This window comes from Tyto alba, unplaced genomic scaffold, assembly GCF_018691265.1.
Source record: "Tyto alba isolate M040663 unplaced genomic scaffold, T.alba_DEE_v4.0 Super-Scaffold_27, whole genome shotgun sequence".
Lineage (NCBI taxonomy): Eukaryota > Metazoa > Chordata > Aves > Strigiformes > Tytonidae > Tyto > Tyto alba.
Genome location: NW_024881301.1, coordinates 27,682,654 through 27,709,194, shown reverse-complemented (window position 1 = coordinate 27,709,194; position 26,541 = coordinate 27,682,654). Strand labels below are relative to the sequence as shown.

The 26,541-nt window shown below is 40.2% G+C and overlaps 1 protein-coding gene across 4 annotated transcripts in view; it reads right to left on the bottom strand.

The window, feature by feature from the left end:
- PTPN3 (protein tyrosine phosphatase non-receptor type 3) overlaps window positions 1-26,541 on the bottom strand; it is a 174,596-nt gene that overhangs the window by 121,262 nt on the left and 26,793 nt on the right. The window contains exon 1 of one of the 4 annotated variants that reach the window (XM_042798115.1): window positions 12,089-12,104. The exons of the other annotated variants lie outside the window; for them this stretch is intronic. The gene's annotated coding sequence lies outside the window, so the exon portion shown is untranslated. Of the gene's footprint in view, window positions 1-12,088; window positions 12,105-26,541 lie in introns of those variants that run through there. 4 annotated transcript variants of the gene reach the window in all.

The window sequence follows — 26,541 nt, the reverse complement described above, 5'->3', positions numbered from 1 at the left end:
CACAAAACTTCTCCAAACAAAAGAAGGATAAATAAGTATAGTACACTAACAGTTTCATCCTCAAATTTCAACACACTAACCTAATGTCTGACATTGTCCGATAATACAGTCTAAATATGGAGTGAAAACTGAAATTTCTGTGTTGCAGAAATTATCCAACACTGTACAACTGTCATGTCTTAACACTAGCAGTGAAGCAGTAACTGACAGGCATTAGAAGTTAATGTCTGCAGAATATTTATTTCTAGCAACTACAGTTTATAATATATCTAACTGTTCAAATTACTTATTTATTATTGAATAATTTGATGGACAACTAGTACACTCTTTAGACAGCAAAACAGACTCAGGAGTTGACCGTTCCTTTGATCCATGGTTGTTTTAGATCACCTGACAGCACATCAAAGTTAAAAGTACTGAAGAAAGAAAAACTTCCACCTTGTTTACTCGTCACACCTCAACTGGCGAAAGGGATCTCAATGGATGGAAAGGAAGGACACCAGTAATGCCAGGCTTGTGACACTGTCTGACCTTGTCTGCTGGCAAGAGGCACATTTGCAGAGATCGCCTTGAAGCTGCCATCTAATCAATCCAGTAAAACAGGCTTTTTTTATTACCCATGTTAAGAGCTCAACTTTGCCTTATAACGTACAGCGAATGTAAAGCCAGTTCTTCTCCTCACTGCCAAAAAGAAAAACAAATAAGCTTCAATGAACAACGCAAGCCACCTCTAACCAGGCAAGGCCATCACACAGCTCTGGTATGCTCACCTGGCAGCCAAGGACCATCGGTACGCACAGGACTGACCCCGTGCCATGACCACCCACACAACCGAGGAGACACCTATGGAAACGCCTCCTTCGGAGCTTCTGTAGTGTCTGTGGCCTACCGTCTACCTTTGTAGAGAAAGTTATAAGCCTGCTATATGGGGTCTAGAAGTAGCTGAAGTAGTGGAGGGGATGAAACCAAGTTTGGTGTTTAAATTAATGCATTCTGTTTACAAATGCTTGGGGGATGGGAGGCAGAGAAAAACAGGGGGCAAAAAAAAAAAAAAGCTGCTTTTGGTAAATGAGGCACTTGGTAGACTAAGCAACATGTAAATTTATTTTCTTCATATCAGCTTAACACAATTTGTACTTGTCTTTGGCTGCTTGCTTTGACACCCAAAAGAGAAATTTTAAACCAGTTCTCTTATATTGGGAAAGATTTACTTTCATAGTAATTAGAGAAAAAAAGAGAAAAAAAAAAAAAAAAAAACAAACACACACAAACACAGATGACCCTTCGGCACAACATGACACTACTCCAAGTCAGTCAAACATAGCATGCACTGGTTAACAAGTAACAGAGTTTGTAACTGATAATAGTAACAAAATATCTTGCTCTTGACAGTGCCCGATGACAGAGCTAACTTTAGACCCCAGTACATCAGATTATAGAGGCTCACTTGTTAAAACTGCAGTTCAATTCATTAATTCATTTCATCAGATGCTATTGGAAAAGTATGTTATTAAAAGGAGTTTTGATGGTTAAAGGGTCAGAGTCCTCCTTCACAGTCTAAGGAAAATGGGTAACACATCATGAGTAAGCTTGGTTTCCTACATAAAAAGATCATAACTCCTCTATAATAATTTTGCTCCAAGACAACTTTTTTAAAAGAAATATTATTTATATCATGTTTTCACAATCAATAATTCAACACAAGTAACAGCAAGTTATTCCAGTGATGAATTACCTTTATTACTAGCTCTATTCTAAATATACCTAGATTCATATGCCACTGAATCATGCTGCCTGATTACCACAAAACCTTTAATTGCAACCTTTAATTGCTCACAAGTCAGACATATCTGTTTATAAACCAAGTATAGTTAGATAAATGACACTTACTGTAAAACCAAATGTACCGCTATCTCAGGATCCAAAACCAGTATACTCAGCTCATTATAAATGAACATGTAATAAACAGGGCTTACCAATTTACCACAGATTTTAAACAACTCTTTAATTGTGTTCTTTTGTTCATATTGATAAGGAGAAATAAATAAATTTACACTACAGAACAGAGTTAAGTGTACTACTTCCATCAGATCAAAATGCAATGATTTCACAATTAGTAGAAGAAAAAAAAAAAAAATTCCCCAGTGAGAGAGGCAGGAATGGGTTTTAGCAGTTTTGTTCTACACTCGGGTAACAAAATAAGATATCAAAAAACAAAGAGTCTCCCATCTTTACTTAAGGAGTTAAAAATTAAGCATGTAAATATACTTCCACATTATGGAAGTTGTTATAAAATATTAATAAGTAATTAAATCCCTAAGGAAATGGGGGGGGGGGGGGGGGGGGGGGGAAGAAATATTCAAAGAACTGTATTTATGCTTGAGCATTTACCAAACATGCAAAGCTTTTGCCAGAAGGGCAGTATCACAACATGTAGTCCCTCCCTTACTGTTAAGCACATAGATAATTTCACTAGAACGATATGTCAAAGGTCCCACACTGAATGTAACTGCATATTTGTAAACAGTCAGTTGGGGGGGGGGGTGTCCTCATGGTGGTGAATTATTGTATAATAACATACCAGAAGAGCACATGCTACTAATAAAAGTTGTCTGCTACCATTACGCTGGCAGATAGGTGTTTGCATCACACTTTGAAGAAATGTGATGTTACAAGCCTATGCATTCAGCTACAACAAAAGCATGAAGCTCCCTGTTCACTCTAGGGAGATACTACCTGATATACACAGTGTACTGGCTAGAAGGAGAATGCTTCTTAATTGACTAGTAACAGCACACTAACATGTTTCATCAGTTATTTGGTACCTTTGGTCAAAGGTACCACATATCAGGACAGGATGAGTTAAAAGCTTAATTATTTATCTGAAAAATAATAAAATCATATCTACTCAGAGAAGGGGTAAGACAAAAGAAAACACAACCTTTCCCACTATTAAACACTGAATCACTTCCTAGTTACCAGAAAAACACTGTGTTCCCCTTGATCCTGAAGCCTTATCTTTTTCTCCAGGTGTGCATTTTCAATATGAATAGGAAACATATATAACCAAAGCTGGAGAATAAACTTAAAATCCACTGAATTTAATGAGCAGAAAGCTACAATTAAGACAGCTGCTTTACTACAAGACTTTCTGGGAAGTTCTGAAATCTGTCAGGGATTTTTGGTCTCTTGCCACATCAGTAGTGCGCCCTGACTGGTGCAGTCCCACAGACTTTCCCTCAGCTTATGAAACTTTCTGGCAACTACTTCAAAGAACTGTGTTGCTAAAGTCAAACAAATCTGAAAGCAAGAAGAATCAGTTGCTGAAGGTTTTTTGTTTTGTTTTGTTTTTTAATAAAAAACCTCCACTATGGCTAAAAATATATATAAAAAAAACCACACTGGTGTGCAGTCTTACTAAAAGCGACTGTTAATTTAATATACATGAAGAACAAGTATTTTCACAGATGACAAGTTGCCCAATATTTACAAATCTGAATTTTCCCAGTGACATCTCAAATTGCTTATTAGTTTTGGAGTAAAATGCAAAATACTGATTTCCACACACACCCACATACCCCAATTTCTCCCCATAGTTATAAATTGTAAAAAAAATATTTGTAATTTTATCACTGGCTTTCAACATTGTAACAAACAGCCATTAAATACTGCATATCTAACTGCCTTGTCCTACAATTGCTTTTTATAAATTATTTTATTAAATACCTGAACAATTTAAGTTTTTAACTAGGTATTCAAGCTCACACATGGCTAAATTCATAGCAACTTTTTAGATGTCACACAAAAATTATGTTTACAGAAACATGCTTTGAAGGGAAAAAGGTTTATGATCCTTATTACAATAAGATCTTTCTGTCAAAAGATTCCGTGAAGACATGATCCCTTTTCAAACTAATCCTGAACAGAATAATGTACAAGATGAATCTGAGAGTCCTTATGCTCTACCCAAACTAAAGCTCACCAATGAGTTTCCATTAAGCAAAAATTGTGACACTATTTTACCAGGTATCTGAGAAAGCCATAGTTGAAAGTGGCAACGGGCACAAGAGACCAAAACTGCAACTGGGCTTATTGCACCATTCAAGTTAACAGAAGGACAGTTCTAATAATTAATTGCATGGATTCATGAATGAATTGAGAGAATCAAGATTTAAAATTGAATTAGGCATACACAAGGGTGGAAATATTAAACAACAGTAGTCTAGAGAGCTCCATGTGAAAGAGCAAACTACCAAAGTTCAAGAATTTTATCTCCTTAAAGCCTTCTGGTAATTAACAAAATCCATTGACACACTGGACCCAAAAATAAGAAGGCAGAGACAAGATAGAACTTTGAACTATACCATAACTATGGAGTTAATCCATGCTGTAGGACAGGATGCTAGTCAAATTGTTTTAAAACGAGTTTCCAGCGTGCTTTAATACATCTTTACTGATACATACATGGCTAGAAGTATGTGCAAAAACTAGAAACTGTCCCATCCTACAACAACCACTGAAAGCCAATCAGGACAACTTGTGCTCACTAGGTTGCTCAGACACCTTTCTTTTCTATAGTAAACATGGACTAACACATTCTGAAGTAACGACATGAAGATAAGGCAAGCTGTACTTTAGCACATGCCAGGTGATCTTCAACTTGACTGAAGTACAACCTGCTTTATCTACAAACTAGAGATTTTTAATGTGTTATTTTGAGCATTAGCAACACATCCAAGAAGTTACCCTGTTCCAGACAAACCATTAGCATTGAAGCAATGACAGCAATAAAAAAATCCTTGCATGTGCTTAACTTCAGGTGCATGTCCAAGTTTGCCTACAACCAAAAACTGTGCCTCTACCTGTACCATTATAGTTCAAGAAGTGCAGTCCTTTCCCATCTATGTAAGAATATGAAGAAAAAAAAAAAAAAAAAACTAGAAAACTGTAAAAATTATGAAAAGCATTTTATACTGATACAGATGAGAAACAGAAGCCAACTGCACATACATCCAATACCTGGGATAAAAATACTAAGCAAAAAAAAAAAAAAAAAAAGAAACACACCAAAAAAACTCCACCAAAACTCAGTGAATGAGCAGAGACCAGACCTCTGCATACCCAGGGTCAATCCTTGGGAGATGCCCCATGTTGAACAACAGGATCCATATTCCAGCTGTAGCCAAAACAACACAATAAAACTGCACAGTACAAAAGCCCACGCGTGTACAAGTCACAGCTCAAGCTCCCAGCTTTGATTCATAAAATACGTCATTCCACAGAGTGTAACTGTATCACATAACTTGCTAGGGAAATAGCCATGGTTACTCATCACAGTTTGGTGTTGTGAACCGATTGCTTTCCATAACACTACACAGACCAGATTAAAATCTGTCTGGGGGTGGAGGGAGAGGACAGCAGGAAATCAATGAACAAGATGTCAAGTCATAACTACTTTGGTACTTTAAAGTGCAAACTAAACAGTGTTTGACTCAGTAGTGAAATACTTTGCCGTTGATTTCAGTTGTTTACAACTGCTCTTTTTACAAAGTTATTTTTTAAGGTCTTCTTTAGGTTAAAAAAAAGAAAAAAACCAACCCTGGTTAATAATGTAAATAATAAATCACTTTATAGTAAGAAGCAAAAAGCTTATTTAACAAGAAATTAAAAGGTAGCTTTACTTTGTGCATGAGGTGTGTTTTATTTTCTATTTAAAATATATTGTTGAGGCATCCAGCCTTGGTTAGTACTATTGGTATCTGTCAGAATCACTAAAATTCAAGCTGCTACCCAACTGGTGGAACTTCATTTTCCAGCTACAAAAGTTGAAGCATTTTATGATTTCACACCAATTTTACCATTTCTTCTCTTTCAGAAAATAAAACATAAAGTGAAGCACACTTTAGTATTGTCCACCTTACCATTTTAGAAATTAAACCTTTTAGCTTGTTTGAAAGGTTATGTGAACTTAAAAGAATAGTATGCAATTAGGTTCATATTATTTTACAATAGAGGAGCAAAGCAGTTAGAATCACTTTCCATACATCCAGTTTTCTTCTTGTTGCAGAGAACTTAAAAAATATATTGATTGTTTTCATCTCAAACAATGAAAAAACCTCTCAAAGCCCTTGTAAAATTTTACTGTCTGCTATGATAACACACATGTACAAGTTTGAATTGAGGACTGGCGTTTACTCCCAGTTTTCATTAATTTCTGGGAGCAACATCACTAAATCTTAGTGGGGAAGTTCTAAAATGAAAACCAAGAGATCCTTATCACTGGTAAGTTACTACCTCAATACTGCACAGTATTGATTAAGAATAATTAATTGTGGCTAGCAGGTTGAGAGAGGTGATTCTCCTCCTCTACTTTGCACTCGTGAGACCCCGCCTGGAATCCTGTGTCCAGCTCTGGGGCTCCCAAAATAAGGAGGACATGGACCTGTTCAAGTGGGTCCAGAGAAGGCCACAGAGATGATCAGGGGCTGGAGCACCTCCCTTAAGAGGACAGGCTGAGAGTTGGGGGTGTTCAGCCTGAAGAAGGCTTTGGGGAGACCTTATAGCAGCCTTCCAATGCTTAAATGGGGCCTACACAGGAAAGATGGGGACGGACTCTTTCTCAGGGACTGTAGTGATGGGACAAGGGGTAATGGTTTTAAACTGAAAGAGGGTAGATTCAGATTAGACATAAGGAAGAAATTCTTTCCTGTGAGAGTGGCGAGGCGCTGGAACAGGTTGCCCAGAGAGGTTGCGGCTGCCCCTGCCATGGAAGGGTTCAAGGCCAGGTTGGACGGGGCTTTGAACAATCTGGTCTAGTAGAAGGGGTGTTGGAATTAGATGAACTTTAAGGTTCCTTCCAACCCAAACCATTCTACTATTCTATAATTACCAAACCAACTTCAGGTGCACAGGCCACTAGGTTGAACTAGGAAGATAAAAGCTGGTTGTTGATAAAGATGATAGAAAGTAGATGGCCATGACAAGGGTTACTTACATTACCTCTTCAAACATACTGAATTGGTCAACACAAGCAAGCGTGCAACATACTACTTTGGCTGTATTTCTACTTTTCCTACAAAGTATCTGGTTCACTTTTGGCAAAGCAACACCTTTCAGAAAGCCCCAAATACCTTCTGCTATAAAAAGGATTACTATCACTTAGCTTGAAAAATTCCTCTCTCCAGATTCTGAAAACCAGTTTCCTCAGCAGGGCTTTTAGTCATACTTCAAAGTTTGGGACACTTTCTCTCTCCCCAACATACATTTCTGTAAGTGTTTGTATAAAACCTAAACTTGCCAAGAGAGGGAACTGATGAAATTACAGCCAATATGGCAGATTAACATATGCCTGTACCATGTGCAAGTTTCACTGTTTGTCGTGATTTCTGTTCTGTCTGTAAAACTTCATTACTTCTCTACTGTTCTTTAATCTTCATACTGAAGAGAGATTTGCAGAAGTTGAACAGGGAGAACCTAGTCACAGAAATCCATCAGATTAGCCCAATCCTAATGATCTTCATTTCACACAAAGGCAATTAGGATAATGTGCCAGCGTCAGACTGAGAGGCCTACAGCCTGCAGAGATCCACCACATCTTATGTAGTGATATGCTCTCCTGTTAGATCAACGGTGAGGATACTTGGACAGAAGAACTTCGTTTATTAAAAGGAGAGATGTTACTGGATGAAGACACATGCTGAGATGAGACAGCAAGGCCACATGTGAAGAGAAGGCCCTCAAATCATGGAATTGTGCCAGCCAAAGCCAGAGGAACTCTCAGAATAGTGAAAAGGCAGATATATTTCTGCCTGTATCTTTTCCAAGATTTTTCTGGAAACTGATTTAAAAATACCTCACAACTTACTGAGGAGTGCCAGCTGGAGAATCTGTGTTCTAAATGTATGCCCAGAGCCCACATTTTGCTTGGACTTCTTCAACTTGCAAACCAAAAGCACATGGGACTTGCCAGAGGAAGGATAGTACAGCAGTGCACCAAGCACTTACAAGATTTTGAAGTTTCTCTTGAATCTTCATGGCCCAGCAGACAGGAACCCTTTGTTGCCATTACTCATGTGTAATGTTTAGAAATCTAAAACATAAAATCTAGCAGATACGCATGACCAGACTTCAGCATTACGGTGATTTTGGCACAGCTTAAGCAACTGAATTATGTAAGGAAGCACCAGTATTTTCCTTAGAGAGAAGGCTCTCCAAGATTTTTGAATGCACTTTGCCAACAGGAGGAGAAATTAAGACCAAAGAAAGCTTTATAAAGCAAGCTATTGGGAGAATGTTTCCTTTATTGTCTGATTTCTTAGCATTTCATTAAGTATTTTCTGTGCAGGGATATGAAAAGAAGAAGGAATAGGAATACAAAGTCCTGTGCAGGACATGTGACTAAGTTTCATATTACAAATGCTAACAATAGAAATAAGAACTCAGTAAGGTTCAGTACATGCTGATATGAAGGCAATGGTATCTTAGGGTATGGGGAGATTAGGATAAATTATCTCAAGGTAAATCAGGATGGAACTTGTAGCACATCTGTTACTCCACTCCAGCTGTCTCTGTGCCTGCTCTTTCCCCTCAGTAAGCACCCTGACAGAAGAATAACTTACCTCCCATTAATTCACATTTGTCAGGAGGTAAGACCGTACACGCCTTCTGGTTTTTAGTCCTTGAAAACGAGAAAACACTATAGCATATGAAAAGCGTCCAACTCCAAAACAAAACAGCAGGCAGAGTGCTTCCGGCTGATACTGCCACTTCCATGCAGCCTGGGCTAAGTTGCCTAAACCCTGCCTTTCCTGTGGGTTTAAGAGACAACTCCAGTTTAGAATTACCTGTTGACTGATTTAGGCAGCTTCATACTCGAGTGAGAGCCATCCCATGGTCTAGCCCAAGGCATCTGATGCTTCCATCAGGGGCTGAAGCATCAGCACTATGGATTCTCACCACAGGCCAGACACCTGCAAGCTGGATGTGCTAGTGCTCATCAACATTGTCCCAAATCCCCCTTGTTGACTAACCTCATGCACTGAACACCATAGAACAAAATATACATTGCATTTCTACCCACAGGTAGCCAGAAAACAAGAGAAACAAATACTACAAACTAACATCAACTAATACAAGGAAGAATGAAAATAAATATTTTTTGCTTAGTATACTCAAAGCTGTAGTTTTGGGAAAACAACTGAAAAATGTTGTTCTCTTGCTTTTCCACCTCAGTGCAAACTTTTCAGTAGATGACCACACGCTGTTGTCTCTGACAGTAACTAGTTCTCAACTTCATGGTTATAAAGCTTATGGAATAGTTTCTCATTCAAAAAAAACACACCACAAGTTTCCTATAAAACTTACAATGCAAATTTACCATGTTTAAAATAATATGGTTTGTAACAATGGTCCTCATCACCATTAAGCTTCAGTTTACTTTTAACTGCTCGATTTGTAATGAACAAAGAGCCCTATGTATAGATGCCAGCATGGCAAATATTATTTGTGAACACAGAAAGTGACAGGATAGAACTGCTCACTGTACCTGCATTTAATCCACCCTGGAGAATTTAACATTAATGACTTCTGTACACAACACTTTTAGTGTTGTGCCTATGTAAGGTTACTCTTTTAGCATCTATATAAAGCTATCATTTACCCATCAGTACAAAAAGTAGGTCACAGCTTACAAATGTATAGACAACTGTCTCTACTATAACACTGACTATTTAAAAAACCCACCCTAGATCTTTAGAAATTAGTTGCTGTTTTAGACCACAGGAATGGATGAAAATAATATTTATCATGTGACAAGTCATGAATATATGCAAGAAGGTGATGTTACTACCACACTAGCTTTTTCATTATCGTCATCTGCATTAAGCATATTACAGCAACAATACAAATTGATAAATTAAGAATCAATTAACAGAACTTTCTGGATATGCTATTAAATTACAAAGTTTACTTAACTATAGTCTTATTACAGTCTTAGTTTGTACTAAAAGTATTTTGGAGGCATAAGGGTAAAAAATTAACTATAGTACAGTACATGTCATTGTGATATTACCCAAAATTTCAGTCCTGAAATCATGAACTAACTGTCCCAGTCTTAGAATGTGTAAAAACCATGGTAATGAACAAATAAGAAACGCTTATTAAATCACTGAGAGAGATGACAAGTGTTAAGGGTTTTTCCAGGAATCTACTGCCAGCAATATTAAAGTGTTTAATGAAACAAAAATCAATCTTATCAACACAAGCTGGTTCTTCAAATCAGCTGTTAAGTGTACTTAGAAATATGTGGAATATCACATTTTTTCTCATGAACTAAAAACCAAAGATGTATCAGACATTTTTCACAAATCCATCAAGACATTTTTGTCACAAGACAGTGCCACAGAATGTCAGCATTATAAAAAATTAGCATTTGTATTACCTTAGCAAGTTTTTCCAGATATGGTAATTAAGCAGACCTTTCTTCCTCACATTCCTGTTTGTTAACGGTTTCCTCTAAGATCAAAACCGCCCAGGTAATAGTGACAATTTGTTTCTTCTACAGATTAGTTTCAGATAAGGTAAAAAAAAAAAAAAAAAAATTGAAAGCACAACTCCCCTCCAAAGCTAAGTAAGTATTCTACACATCTAAACTCACTTTTAAAAAATAATTTTCCTATGTGATACTGTGCAAAATTAGCACTTCAGTCATGTATATTTCTACTGAAAAGACAGTTTTGGATGATCAAAGTAGCAGTACCAGTATTTAATATTATCAAAGCACCAATTTGTTCTGATTTCTATTAAAGTATTAGAGCAGTAACAATTTGTATGACAAGCTGCACAGCCACGAGGGAAGCAACCACCCTAGCAGGGAAAACAACAAAAAAAAAAAACCTGTATTTTCAAAAGAGAGGAAAGCAAGGAGCAACAGAAGGAGAGGCTGACTAATTAGTTCAGATCATCTCAGTAAAGAGATGAAACGAGAAATACTGTAAGATGAATGGGAATTTTATATTAAAAGAAGTATCATCTTTTACTGCCGCTGCATCTGTTTCACAACACCACTACGGAAACTTGCTTTCACACTTCATATATATATATATTCTATATATATACGTTAGATATATTATGTACTGCAGATTTTTTTAGCTCCACACTCTAAGTCCGTACTCAAAACGCTGAAAGTAACCGCTGTGGAGACTCGGCAGCCTTTTGAGGCAAGGTAGCTGCTGATACAGCACACCAGACTAGTTATCTCCGGGCTTGGAGTTTTGATCCCTTAGCAGACCCGTGCCAGGCACCCGGTCCGTCCGTCCGTCCGTCCGTCCGTCCGTGCGGGCAGGGGCACGGGCAGGGCCGCCCCGCGCCCGCGGCGCGCCTCTCCTAAACCCGCCGAAGGCACTCGGTGCTCGGACGGGCTCGGAAAAAAAAAAAAAAAAACAAACAAACAAACAAACAAAAAACCTCTTCGGCGAGGTGCCGCGCCAACGATTTGGGGAGAAGAAAAAGGTGGGATGAGGGAAGGAGCGAAAGCAGCCCTACAGTCAGTCAGCCAAGGCAAGAGATGGAGCCAGCGGCGGCGGGATGGGACCGTTCCCCCCGGCCCGGGGACCCGACGGTGCCTACCTGGCCGGCCGGCGGGCCCTCTCGCCCCGCTGAAAACACAAGGAGCAGTGGAGAACAGCAAACACAGGGACTCCGCGGGGAGCCCCGAGCCGCCCACTCCCCGCCGGCACGGCACGGCACGGCACGGCACGGCACGGCACGGCACGGCACGCTCCAGGCTGACAGCCAGCCCAGCACCGCCGCTCACCTTCCCCCTCGCTCCCCGGCCTCGCCCCCGCTGCAGCCCCGCTCGCCGCCGGGAGCAGCCCCGGCCCCCGCCCCCGCTCTCCCGTGGGGCCAGCGGCCAGCCTGGCACCGGCGCGGGGCCAGCCGCCCGCCCGGGCACTCCGCCGCCCGGCCGCGGAGGAGAAGGAGGAGGAGGAGGAGGAGGAGGAGGAGGAGGAGGAGGAGGGAGTCGCGGGGACAGCCCCGGCAGCACCGCCGCCCCCGCCTCCCGGAGGCGCCCGGCCGGCGCCAACTTTACCCCGCAGCCCGGCTTCCGCGCCCCGCGCCGCTCCCGCCGCTCCGCTCGGTACCTGCCGCGCCGCGCCGCGCCGCCGCCCTGCTCCGCTCCCCCAGGGGGCGCAGAAGGGCCGTTAACGGCCGTTGCGGCCGCCCGCCGCCTGCGCGCGGACCGAGGCGAGCAGGTGCGGAGCGCGGGACCACGGACCGACCCCGCTCCCGCCGCCGCCGCCGCCGCCGGCTCCTGCGCCTGGGCTGGGCGGGGTGGGCGGGGCGGGGGGGGTGCCCGCCCGCCCCCTAGCGGAGCGAGCGGACGGGCCCAGCAGCACCCCCCTCCGCCCCTAACTCCCCGCTTCGGCTCCACTCGGATCCCTTCGGCACTTTCCGCCGCTTCCGGACGGGGAGAGGCGGGGCGAGGGGGGGAAACAGGAGCGGAGTCACCCCGGGGAGGAGAGGTGGCGGAGCGGTTCCCTCACTGTCCCGCGGCGGGCGCGCATGCGCGCTGGCTGCCCCGCGGCCACCTGTCCCAGCGCGGCGGCAATGGCGGCCCCGGCCCGGCCCCTGTCTCGGCGGGAGGGCAGGGCCCGCTCCCGCTCCCGGAGCTGCCCGGCTTGCGGGCTGCACCTCTTGGCCGCGGGGCACGTAGGAGTTTTAGCGCGCAGCGTCAGCGGTTATTGCCGGAGTGGTACGGCCTGCCTCAGCCGCTTGAGGCCCGGGACGGCTGGCAGCCCGGGCGAGGAAACGAGCAACCTGGTGTCCCCTTGCGTTATCGCACGGGTTAGTAACGAGGCAAAGGCAGAGACAGGCGGTGTTTCGCCAAACAGTTCTAGTTTATAGCATGCCGCAGCCGATGGCTTCTCCTGAGGGGCGGTGGGCAGGCCTGGCCGGGGGCTGAGGTCCCCAGAAGGCGAGGGGAGGTGTGCCGGTTCTCCCGCTTTCCAGCTTCTTGCAGAGGGATTAGCTCTGGTCTTGCAGGCGGTATAACTGTGTCAGAGCAACTCTACACCCATGCTAATTAACTGAGCCCTTCAGCAGAGCTAATTAACTGAAGCAGAATACCTCAACGGCCAGGCAATCCGGTGGTGTGTTTTCTCTAGTGGCAAAGTTGGTTAAAGAAATTTCCAGATGCTTGTTCCTGCCCTTGTGGCACAGTTGTGCTAATGCAACTGTAAATGAGACCAATTAAACAATCCAGGTTAAAGCCTACACAAAAACTCTCCAAAAATGTGTGAAACTTGGACGTTATTTTCCTGATCGCTTTTGGCCCCTGTTCTCAGACATCTCTGTTAACACAAATGCAGGGGTGGAAGCAGGAAAAGAGTGAACTGCTTCGCCAGAAGCAAGAGATGGATCCAGAGAAAAAGAAAGACATGGCTATATTGTTTCAACTTCCAAAATTACTATTTCCAAACTTTATTTAGGGGCCTTTGTGCTGTGTTACATGGTATAAATATGCCTGCAGTGGACATGGCTTTCCAAAATGCAGCATGCCTCTTGCAGTCTGCTTGATCTGTACTGCTCATCTAGTCAGCCATTCCTCCGCAAGCCACTTCTCTGGCTAGTTTGGGTGAAGTAACTTGATCAACTCCAGATGCAGAGAAGGCAGGAGAATGGGAGCCAGTTTGCGCATGGATACACAGTACTGCCTGTCTAAATTTGAGTACTGGGAGCAGCATAGCTATATTACGTGTTTTCTCACCAGGAACGATGCATACTGCTGCTAAGCATGGCTGATTCATGGGGTTTTTCAAATTTCCTTCAGGTTCGTCTGGACAGTTCTGTCTTACAGTCATAAACATGTTCATTAATACCTACCTTAAAGAGCGATCAATCCAAAAGACTTGACTGAGGAAGCCATCTAATAATCTAATTCCTCTTCATTTATAAAAGGCTCATAGAATTAATCTTCCACACATTTAAATCCTAATGAAATATTCAAGCTCTACAGGCTTCCTTCTAGTTAACTGTTTCTGAGACTCAAATTGGGAATAAATTCATTTGTTAACCTCTATAACGTTTCTCCAGTGTGTGAGAGTATTTAACCCTAGAATGATAGACTTTGTAAAAAAGCACTGCCACTGCTATCCCATTAGGTCAGCGTGTTTCCACCAGAACCTCTCTTACCTAATGAGTGAGGATTAGACCCCTTTAGCACTTTGTCTGCCATTGAAGGAAATTACACTTCTTTTAAATGGATACTTTCTGTTTTCCAAACAGCCAACCTACTTTGTAAGCAATAGTCCTCACCTCCTCCTTTAGAGAGAATGCAGTAGAATGCGCTACATAACTGATATATGAAGTTAACACATGGCCAAGGGCCAAGCTGCTGCTCCCCACGTCAAAGGTTACTGCATCTTGCCCTCCACGTAATCCCATGTTAAGTCTATAGGAGCATTAATCTACTGACATGATAGCCAATACATTCCAATTAATAGTCAGGGCCTGATGACTTTTAGAGTTGAAGTATGAGTGTATTAGGCATCTGATTTAATTGTACAATTCCCGTGTTTCCAGCAGGACCAAAGCTGTGCAGCAGACAGCTCTTTCATTGCAACATCAGAAATTATACTCTTAGACCTTGAAGGAAATACATAATCCCAGTCTTCCCATATGTTAGAACTGTTACCTGTTGTATCAAGTACAGTCAGTCATACCAGCGAAGAAGAGTATTCCCCACTCTGTTGACTGGGAGTTGCAGATTTAATAGGGAAAAAAACAACATCTTTCTATTACACACAGTTACTTAGAGCTCCGAAATTCTGTTCTTAGCACTTTCCCAAATTCCTTGGTAGTATGGAAAGGCAAAGAATCCTATACTGATTAAAAACAGGGAAGAGAAAGTATATAATAGTTACAAATGCCACACATGGGATACCGTAGAAGCACTAGTGAACAGATGATCTCTCACACCAAATGTGATATCAGCTAATAACAAAATAGCTAGATTTCAAAAACACTTCTGTATGTGAATGTTCCTACACATCATCTATTAGTTAAAAATGTGCTAGATTAGACAAATATGAATTCATTTTCCTATGACACAATCAAAAGTGTGAACAAAATACTAATTCCTGTCTGAAATCAAAAAGAAAAAACACCACTTCCCTTAAACAAACAAACAACAAAAAAACAAACAAACAAAAAACCCCAAACCAACCAACCAACCAAAAAAACAACAAAAAAACACCAAACAAAAAAACCCCAACCAAACAACCCAGGATAAAAGTTGTCTCTGTTAAGTTCACCTTTTGTGATAGAGACATTATTGTTTTCTGTAATTATATGAAGACACTATTTTTTTTGCAGGATTGTCTCCCATTCACTGCATGTCTCAACAGCTGCCTTCACTGCACGTGTTAACACCTGGACAAACTGGATGGCTACTCACATCATGCTGAGCATCCAGCTGAAGACATCTAGGACACAGTTTTTCAACTCTTGGTTCCTGTGTGTGTTTATTCACATCTCTGAGCACTTTAGTTTAAAAAAAAAATCACAACCCGAACCTCTGTTCAGTTTACTCAGCAAAGGAAAGTGCTCAGTTACTGCTCAAAGAGAAGACATCCTGCTGGAGTGACTTCTTCAGCACCACACAGAAGTGCTGTCACAGCAGCAAACATCTCTGATAGCAGTTTGTGCAGCCAGCTAGCCAGGGATCAGGTACAGCTTACAACTAGGTAAGAAAAAAACTTGTGGGTAGTGTTACTCTTAATGTAGGTAAGTTCTCCACTTAGGTTAACTTGTAGTGATATGAGGAGAAGTGTAGCACTGTAAAAAGTTGAGGGAGAAGAGAAGGCTTCTTATCTGAGCAACATAGCTGGCTTATGCTACCCCTTAGCGAGCTCATGAAACCACTCTGATTTCACAACTTAGATTTCACTGGCTTTCTTTTCTCAGTGTTAGTAGCTAGGGAAAGACTAGCAGAAAAAAGTCCCGATCACTGCTAGACTGTGACTTAGTTGGAAGTAAAGCACATGTTTTAAGAGAGATATAAAATGATTCTATTACACTTAGTATCCAGTTTTGGACAACCTAGAGAAAAGAAGTATGAATAACAGATTCAGCAAACAAGTCTAGTGGGGAAAAGTTAAAAATTTGGGCAGGCTAAGGATGTGCACAAGACAAGACAACTGTCTTCAGTCATGTGCAATGTCCCCTGTGGCTGGGAGGAAGTGCAAACAGCTTCATTCGAAGCAAAGATTACACTTAAATGTTAGAACAACCCTTTCTAGATATAAACCAAGTTACCTCGGCAAATGACATAACCTCTTTTACTGCATATTTTAAGTGCAGCTTGAGTAAACATCCTGTATCAGGAATTGTTCCCTTAGCAGAAAAGAGTAAAGAAAAATTCTTCCTGAGGCCTTTCTCCATGTCTGTAGTCTGTATGACCTGTGGAGGGAAAATGCTTCAGGCTTGTGTTGTCAAGACCAGCAAACCTCTACTAAGTAAATATATATATATATGTGTGTGTTAGGCACACACAGATTTTCAGAAGTGAACCAGACAAATTTAAGAGGATTTCCTCCAGGTCAGCAAAAGACTTCTTGCTGTCAGAATCATGGACATTCTAAGGCTTCTCAATAGATAGTTACAAAGAGGGGGTTTGTGTGTTTGTTTATAGTTAGGAATTCTTTATCCTAACTTTTCTTTTTGAAAAGGCTAAATTATGCTTAAACTCAGTTCAGCTTGAGGCAGAAGCTCATGGTGGGAAACTTAATCCCAAATAATTAAAGTCTGGCACAGTTGTAGCTGAAACTGGAACTTTATAAGGAAGATGTTTGGCAATCTGAGCTGTAGACATTGTGGTCACTCTGCCTTATAGATAGATCTGCATATGCACGCACAGAATAACCTTCACTGCACTTCCAGAGACACTAACATTCTGACACCTGTTCTTATCTCAAAATCACGAGCTATTTTTTGAAGTCTCAGTCTTCTAAAACCATAAACCAACAGTGAACTTTCCAAAAAACCCTAAGTGGCTTAAGATTTATTTGCACTATCACAAAATGCTGGTTTACATGAATATGGACTGGGAGTATACACACAGGCCGTGAACATTGCTCAGCTGTTAGTAACTTGTCTGGCCAAATTAGTTTGTGTGCTTCACCAGTCTTCATGGATGTTATCCTCCTCCCACACTTCGGCTGAGATTGTCAAAAGTGCCTACATTTACTTGCAGACACGTATGAATCAAGTCATGTTACGTGTTGATTCGTGAAATATGCATCATGAAGTATTGCTTAAACAGAGTAGAAGCATACATGAAAAAATTGATACTGGGGGTGTACCAACAGTGTTGCACTTTGTCCAAAGCAGTGAAAATGTACCAGCCTGTAAAAAACGTTTTCCTAAGGGAAACATCGAAAGTACCATCAACTCAACCATTTAAAATTAGGCTGAATGTTGTAGATTAAAATATGTTTCTGGGAAATTACTCTGTGCATACACATATAGAAAATTAAGTAATTTTTATCTCTACTTTGATTATCTGATCAGTAGTATGGTGAGTATGTATTTACATGAATATTTGCCTTTCTGTCACTGACAAGTATACATCTCAAATTATCTTTTTGGATTGGTCTTCCTTTACTCCTCCTTATGGCCACTCAATGATTTGCTCTTATTATATATAATTATTGTAAATTATGACAGAGGGAGGCATATTGTTATAACTCACGTATTTTTCTTGCATTCACCTATAACAGTATTTCCCTACTTCAGGATATATCTTTTTGAATCTAAAAAATACAGTTCATAGGAAAGAAGTGTCAAATAATTTTTGCATTGTCTAAAATTTGCAAATGTTTTACATTTAGCAATTAACCATGAAAAGCATATTTAAATGAACCCAGCATATATATATTAATATAGCCACACAAGAGAAACAACGTGGCACTATGCTAATTTTCTGTAAAACATTTTGTTTCTTTCAAAATTACCACTCCCTAAAGTGTAACAGGAGCCCATTTTAAATTCTGTGTCATTTGAATTTGAGATGGAACATAGAAGAAAGCTGCTTTAATTGAAGCTTGAAAGATATGGAATTGAGCCTTCAGGGAGTGTTGGGCACTTTTCTTGTCATTCTGGTTGATGGATTTGCATGATGTGGGTGGGGAATGTTGTTGATCAGGCTGTCCATTTTAATTTTGTACTAGTTGTGTCAGCTTTAAAGTAAAGTACAAGATCAGCTTTAAAGCAAGGGGCGAGCATACAAGCTTTAGAACAGACACTGTGCTGCGGGCCAAAATAAGTAAAATAGCACCATTTACACTCTTTTGAAAAGCATGATATTTAAGTCAACTCAGAATATATATGCTGCAATACATTATCATTAGTCTCCTGTATTGAATAAGTGTCTTTTTTTGTTTGTTTGTTTGTTTTCTGATTCACATGTATATGAACAAGTTGGAAGAAAAGTCTTTAAACTTAACACATTATTTTCCTGGTTACTTGAGAAATACAACTCTGAATTTAGAAGACAACCAACAAGCCGTAATGATGAGACTTGATATGTCCCCTAAAGGAAAAAAACAAACCAAACCAAAAAACCTAAGCTTATTTTACTGTTTTGATTTACCTTGCAATGTATGCCAAACCTAACCTGGCTGCCATCAGATCACTGTGTCTTGCTGCTGCTTGTTTCCTATCAGATCATTCTATTTAAGAAGGGATGAATCAGTCTCCCAATTTGTTGCTACATCCATATCTATTGCAATCAGACTTTCTTTAAAAAAAAAAAAAAAAGCAGCAAAACACCTCACACATATTAATTTTCTGTGAACCATTTCTGCCCAGAGTGTTTAACTGGGTAACTGTTCTTGCTCCACTGCTGGTAATATTGCCGTGACCATCGTGAAAACCAAAACCACCCTCCAACAGATGGTATATGGGCCTATTAATGACATTAGTGCTTCTGTGTTATTTGGCATCCTACATGAATGGAACAAATACTTTCCCTTTTGCCCATGTTACCATACAGCAGTATTCATTAATGCTCTCAAAAATGGAAAAAAAAAAAAAATCAGGTCCCTCTTCCCATCCACTCGCCACTGCCTGACAAGGAAACTATATGTTTCAGGAGATTAGTGATAAAGCAGCTTCTTTCTGAAGGTCACAATTAATATAAAAAACAAAACCTTAACTATATTCCCTTTAAGAGGTTGTTAATGAAATGTGCAAATGCCTCAGCATTTTCGTATTCATCACAATTCAGTCCAGTAGCACACAGGGTTATAATGTACCTAAGGGGAGAAGACATAAAGAATTAGGTCTGGAGTCTGGGGAAGGCAACAGCTTGACTAGACTAATTGATTTCCAGACTGATGTTTAAAAAATCTATACGGTGAAAATACTAATGAGGCCCTATTTTGGAGGGAGGAGGATAAGTAGTTCTAAATTTAACTATAAACTTTCAGTAACTTTCAGTAACTACGAGGTCTTGTGCTCCAGGTAGTTAGGATGTAAAGCAGCTGGAGAGGTTTTCTTCCTATGAGCCCTCCAAACATATCTTGTGTATGTCTGGCTCTATTTGTTGTGACATGCACAAAAAGCAGTATGTGTCAGAGGACTGAAAAGCTGGGTGTTTTAGCACTTGAACTTACAGATGCCCTGCTCTGGAGTAAAATCTGGGCTCCTACGTGGAGCTCTTGGGCTGCTTCAATGGAGTGTGTAGGAAAAGTTTTCCAGTTCACGTTGTGTTGGAGAACTGCCAACACACTGAATTGGGAATGCTTGGTCAACATCTTCAGCGGCGAGTTGCCAGTGTCAGTGGTGGGAAGTGCTCCCTCCACAGGTACCTGTTAAGTCTCACATCTCTGCCTCAGGGGCTCCAGAGAGGCACCTCTGTTCGCTTGGGATCTATTTCCTGGCAGTGTGCTCTGGAACATAGGTGGGATTTATGTCCCTTTTTTCTGGATTCTAATCAGGGCCGGGTTTTACCCGAGCTGTGGTTTCACAGCCCTGTTGGTGCAAATGTGGGTGTCTGCAGGAGTGCAACTCAAGGAACACAGACTGTGCATTATCAAAATCAGGTGCCACTAAAGTGTCTGATTTGATGCCTTATAAACACTAACAGTTATAATGTGGGAGTTTTAAATTTCGTCCAGGTCCCACTCTAGGCTTTCTAAATACCCATGTTGTATTTGGCCTTTCATGTTGTTCATACTTATCCCAACCCTCGTGAGAAATTGTCTGAAGCTCTTGAAAGGGCTGTCATATTCTGTGGATTACACACATAGACAGAGGAGAATTAAAAGAGAGCATTAAGCCTTCAGAGTCAGGTGCCCCCAAATTAGGAAATATTGATGTTATTCACAGATTTATAATTCTGCCCTTGTAGCAAAGTTCTCAAATACAGGGCTCCATTTAATATTGGAACGTTACATATTCCTTGTCACAAAGCTATCTTTTGGGGGGTTATTGAACCCTTTTAAAATATTGGTCAATTTTGAGAAGAAACACAACCTCCTGACTTTTTCCTCTTTTTTGCAAAACCATTTCTCAAGTTCAACATGATTTCTCAAAAGTTACAATTTGGGACAGTACAAAGCAACCCAGACAACGGTGATTATTTTTCCTTTCCCTGAATCACCTTGTGATGGGTTTTGCAGTGACCCTGGTGCCCTTGCAAAGCAAAAATAGGAAAACATGTCCAGAGAGAAGGAAAAGATGATTTTGTCACAGCCTGGCTTTAGATTGGCTTAGGGTGCCCTGGATCTGTGGTGAGTAAATGCTTGTGGATGGTAGAAGTCTGTTGGGAAAAGAAAGGCTGTGGGAGGGCAAGGAGAGGAAACAGGAGGAAGAGATAATAGACTTTTAAATTTCTTGTATTAAGTAGTTCAGCATGGGAATGTTTTCAATGTTATTTGTCACTGGCTATTTCTTTTGTTAGTGCATAATAGAGTCTTGGTTGTCTTTAGTCTGCTATGAATGTTTCTATTACTTTTCTGTACAGAGTGGGCCAAAGGATGTAAGCGCTTTACTGCTATTTTGGATTCTTAGGTCCTTAGATACTTAGATTGACTCGTTCCTTTCCAGAGTAAAGAGGAATAAGGTTTATTATCCTGGTCCTGGCACTACAGTCAAATGTTCTCATTCCTAATTATTCCAAGCAGAGCGAGACACATTCCCCAGAGTGACCAGGTGGCTAAGCAACCATTTCAAATTGCTTTTGTTAGAGAAAGAAATAAAATCATTATTACCTACTTTCCTAGCAAAGATTCAAAGCCATCATTTCTAGATTAAACATGTGGTAAGAGTGGCATCTAACGGCTCTGAAATCCTCAGGATGGTGGGGGAGGGCATGCTGATTTTTGAAGGATCGCATATAGATGTTTTGCCATTTTTGTTAGGGAGTGTAGAAACAGAAGGATTTTGGATGCCACTGAGCATCCAGTTCCACTGGGGGCTGCATTTTTTGATGTTCAGATGCATGTGGATCCTGTGTGGGGCTAGCTTGTGGATATGAACAATTTGGGTACTTTTGGTTAGCTACCATTTCTGTAAATAAACAAGCATATAGTGCTGTCATATGTTCCTCCTTTCCTGACTTCCACTCCGTATGGGACTTTTATAATTCTAGAATTACAACTATGATGTAATCACCAACACTTCAGCTGGTAACATTACTATCTCTGTAAAGCCCAATGGCTAACAAAAACTGTTTTCAAAGCAGAGCTGATCTCATTGCTGATGCTTGTGCATAAAGATGTTTTGGCATGATAAGATTCTGTATAAACTGATGTGTTTGTTATTGAAACATACTGTAAATTTTCACATCTATTCAAAAGGGAAAAGAAAAAAAGATTTAAAAAGATAGTAACTTCTTTCCTGGATGGAAATGGCAAAGCAAAAGGATTTTTGAAATCTTCTAACTGCTGAAAGACTATTTTAAGTACAGAAAGAAACAAATAAAGCTGGTAAGAGTAGGCTATTTGGCCTTTATGCAAGTAAAATTCAGTTGTTTCACTACAACAGAACTGTACAATTCCTGATGCTTGTCCTCCAAACCTTCCTTTATGAGTCATTAGCTCCAAGTAGCAAACACCAAACACTGCTGTAACCCAGTATGCTACTACCTGGAAATTTCAGATTAGACTCTGTCAAAAAAATGTCAAAGAACAGACCACAAAATAAAGGGGGGAATTACTTACAGGGGATTAGAGACTGCTGTTCTATTAAGAGAATTAGTTGGAGCACAATAACTACAATTACAGACAGGAACTATAATGGGAACTTGAATGAAATATATATAGTTATATGACCCACTAATGACTCCAAAAAAAGCCATACGATGAATGAGTCACTGAGTTTTAAATATAGTTCCCTGCTGCAATAGTTTTATCATCAAACAAGGCTCCACTTGAATTAAAGGGGAGCAAGGGCTATATGACGGGGTCCTATAGCCATGCCTCAGTGATTCATACGCTGACAACAAAGGCAGAGGCTACACAAGTAGTTTCTATTATAAGTGATCTAAGAGAGAAACGTTTGCAAAGGGATGACTCACTGATCAGAGGGCTTTCAGTTTGACTGTGATACAGTGGTTCAGATAAATGCATTCATTATTTTCTATAGCCTGTGACCTTTCTTGCTTCATAAATAGTAACATTTATTTTTCTGCACAATATTTATTTTAACATCATCGCTGTTGATTTCACTATATTTCATTAGTTTGTATTCATGCAATTGTAAAGTTAGGCTCACTTGCTAATATAAGATCAGCAGCTTTCTAAAGGCAAAGAAAATACCAAAGTCGTGCTACAGTTTTAATATCTGGGAACAGAAATAGCCTTTGACACAATGCTTTTAAAGTATTTTTTTTACTATATGACACAATTTGTTTTTAAAGAACTGTGATGTGTCTTACAGACACGTCTGGCAAAGCAAAGTCATGAGAGGGGTAAAACAAACAAAATGACCTCTGCTCTGCAGGCCACCGAAACAACACATGCAAGGAAGTAAAGATTTTTACAAGATCCTTAGGAAACATAAACCCAGAGACTATATTGCAAATGTTCTTACTATCATTTGCAATGCTGTCTCTGAAGGTCATTTCTATTTCTAATTTAATCCACAATTTGCATGAAGTGAAGAAGTAATTCAGATAACCTGCTAAAAAGTTTATGGGTTTAAGAGATCATATATTGCTAAAAGGATCTTCAGAGAGCTTATATGCAAAAGTATGTCTCACAGTTTCAAGAGATTTTCTTTGCACATTTGAAGAAGTGAAAAGAAACTTGAAAATAATGATAAAAAATGGTAAGCTATTTCTTCTTTTTCCCATTTCCCCTCTCCTGCAGCACATATACATACTTCTAAAGTGATACAAGGAACAAACTTCATTGCCACTATGCTGTAGAAGTCCGTAAAGACAAACTAAAACAACGATTTATTTCTCAAAGAAATAAAATGGAGAGCAACCTTCTTTCCCTGGAAAAAAAAAAAATAGCATAATTTACTGATATGAAACCACAAAAAGCATCTGGTATTTAAAAGCTCTTAGCAACCCGTCCCAGCCAGCCTTTCTCAGGTCTATAGTTCAGATCAGTTGGTTTACTGTTCGCAGTGAACATGGGATGAGAGCACAGGGCTTGCCCCTCGGCGTGGGTGACTGCAGCACACCATTGCCCTGTCAAAGCAATACAGCTCAGAGTTTAAGCTGCCATCCAATCCCGCATTTAGCTGGTTATAAGCTCTCCGGTAGCTTGTTCATACAACATCATTTACATTGGCTATAATGACACCAAAGGAATAATTAGGAGGGAATATTTTAACTGTACCTGAATTTAACTTGTCCTTCGTTGCTATTCAGATCACCTGGTGTGTATATAATCTCATCTTGAAAACATATATGTAAAAATAGAATGTTCACAGATAAAAGTAATCCATAAATACAACAGTATTATGCGTGAGAGTGTGCCAGCCTGGCTAATTTGTTCCTGTTGATATCGCCACGATTGTTAGATGCGCAGAGTTTCTTTGAGTTAACATGTTCAATATGTTCAACCCTGGCACCAGCGCTGACGTCCAGCATTGAGGTTACAGACCATGCAGCCCTAAAAATCTTTTCTCCCATCTGTTGTGCAGTTCTGGCGGTGCAGCTCAGAGAAATGGAAGGGATAGAGCGGGCCTGAAGCAAATGATGAAGAGCTTGCGATCTCGCCGTGCTTATTTATCTGACGCGTCCTAACAACAAGTCGGCATTTCCTGCAAGTCACGTGTGCCTGGGAGTCTTTGGAGATTTGTGGTAGAGAGGGTGATACCTCCTTTCGTTTGTGAGCTGTGCATGCCTTTTAGGGGTTTCATTGCTCTATCCAAGGATCACCTCGCAGGTTAATTTCTTGTTGTCTTTTCCACACACTGAGGCAATTTCCACAATGGAAGCTGGATGTGTTATACATTTAGACACATATTCATGAAAAGCCTAGTATTTTTTAAACCTTGCATTTCAAATAACCTGCTTTCATACTCTTCATAGCTCAGTGGACAATTAAATAAAATTTGTAGTGCACGTTTGAATTGGAGTATTTAGAATGTGAACTGTTTCATGGGATATTAACTGTAGAATGCTACTGCCATTATCTTTGCAAGATCAAACTTGATGGAAAAGCTTGTTTAATACCCTCAGTATCCAACACCAAAATATAACGGTAGTAGCACAGATTTTCACATCAAAACCATGTAAATGTTCAGAAATATTTATCTACTTTTTATAGTTAACACCTAAGGAAAAAGCCTTAAGTAAAATACTATAACTGTAATTTCTTGATGGGCTTGTTATGAGGAGCTTGGTAAAATTTTTTTTAAAATTATTTGAAGAAATTGACAGCAGTAATTTTTTTTTACATTGGAGCAAAACTTACACCATTTTCATCTAAAAGTAGATCCTTTAGAAATATTTTTTTGGCTGTTTTCTATGCCAAAGAGAACTCTTTTCAGTGCAATACTTTACTGCTGAAAATAATACTCTGCCAAGGATGTAAAACATAGTATGTCATGCAGATTGATTTTCATGAAATTTTTCAGCCAGGCAGACCTTGGTATATACCAGAAATCAATAACCATTTTACTCTCTTTTAAATCTTGTTATTTATTTCTATTCTAATAGAGGGAGGGAATAAGAAGCCCCCTGGTGACAAAAATAATATCTTTGTGTTGAAATGGATATTAAAAAAGCACAGCATGTACTTAAGGACTCAACTGCACAGGCTCATGTGCTTTGTTCTGTGCCCATAAAGAGTCCCATGAAAGCTGAAGAGGACTGTTCATCTGCGTAAAGTTAAAGCATATTCCTAAGCACTTGTAAGCAGAAGGGCAAGTTTAACAAACGCATCAAGGATCCATCATCTTTTTCCCTTTATTCTTCTATGTCCAGTGAAAAGAGCATTCAGTATCTTAAATCTTCATCAGGCAAAACTGCACTGTAACTCTACACACCACAGGAAGAGATCCCACTTGTATAAGAAGTTTACTGTGGGACACGGTCTTTCAGTATCTTAGAGCCACTCCTCCAGATGGCATTTCAGGGGACAATGTGAGAGTATGAGCTTAAAAAGTGACACCAGGGCTCTGAGCACTGGAAAGCATTGGCTGTCAGTCACTTCAGAGGACAACTTGAAAAGGATTAATGCAACAAAATAAATTGAGCATGAATTCAAATGACTTGGTCAAGCTGAATCAGAGCAAAAGTTTCTATGAAGGGGACTGCCTGGGTAACCAAGCCTTGCTGTTTTGTAACAGTACAATCTACTTTTTTTAAAAAAGACAACAGCATGTGTTGCTGGCTTTTGGTAATGCCAAAAATCTTCTTTTACACAGAAAACTAAGATTTTGTGATTTAATAGCCCACTTCAAAATGCAGGCAGAAAACCATAACTGCCCACAAACTCTATTTTTTATTTATTTTATCATTTACAGAAGTACACCATTACAGAAGAAATAGCCTGAAGGAAAAAGGCAATTGGGCCCACAAATGAGTGGGTTCCCAGACTTAATTCTAGGGTTTTTGCTGAAAGGAAGTGACCTTACAGGTAATACAAAATGGTATGATCAACCAAATAAAACTTTCAATTCTGAAACTGCAGCATGTTTGTTTGGAGTGTATGAGAGAGGGGAAAACACTTTTAATATGATCATGCATTTAGCTGAGAATGAGATAGTAAACTATATTTAAAGAATGCTTTTTCTGGTGGCTTCAAGTGAGGTTCAGAAACAAATCCCTTAAACTGCTATTATTAGCCATCTCAGAGGAGAGAGAGATTTTATCTGACTCTGTCCCAGTTTGAAGACCTCTCAGTAATACAAAGAAATTGAAGTAAAACTAGATGAAAGTCATTTGTCCTAATTTCTAGTGCCTACTAAAGTGATCCATATTGAAAGTCTAATCTAAGGAATGACACTTTAAAGGACTGGTTCCCTGCTCTCAAATGTAAAACATTCTTGCCATCAGCTCCTCTCCTTTACCATAGA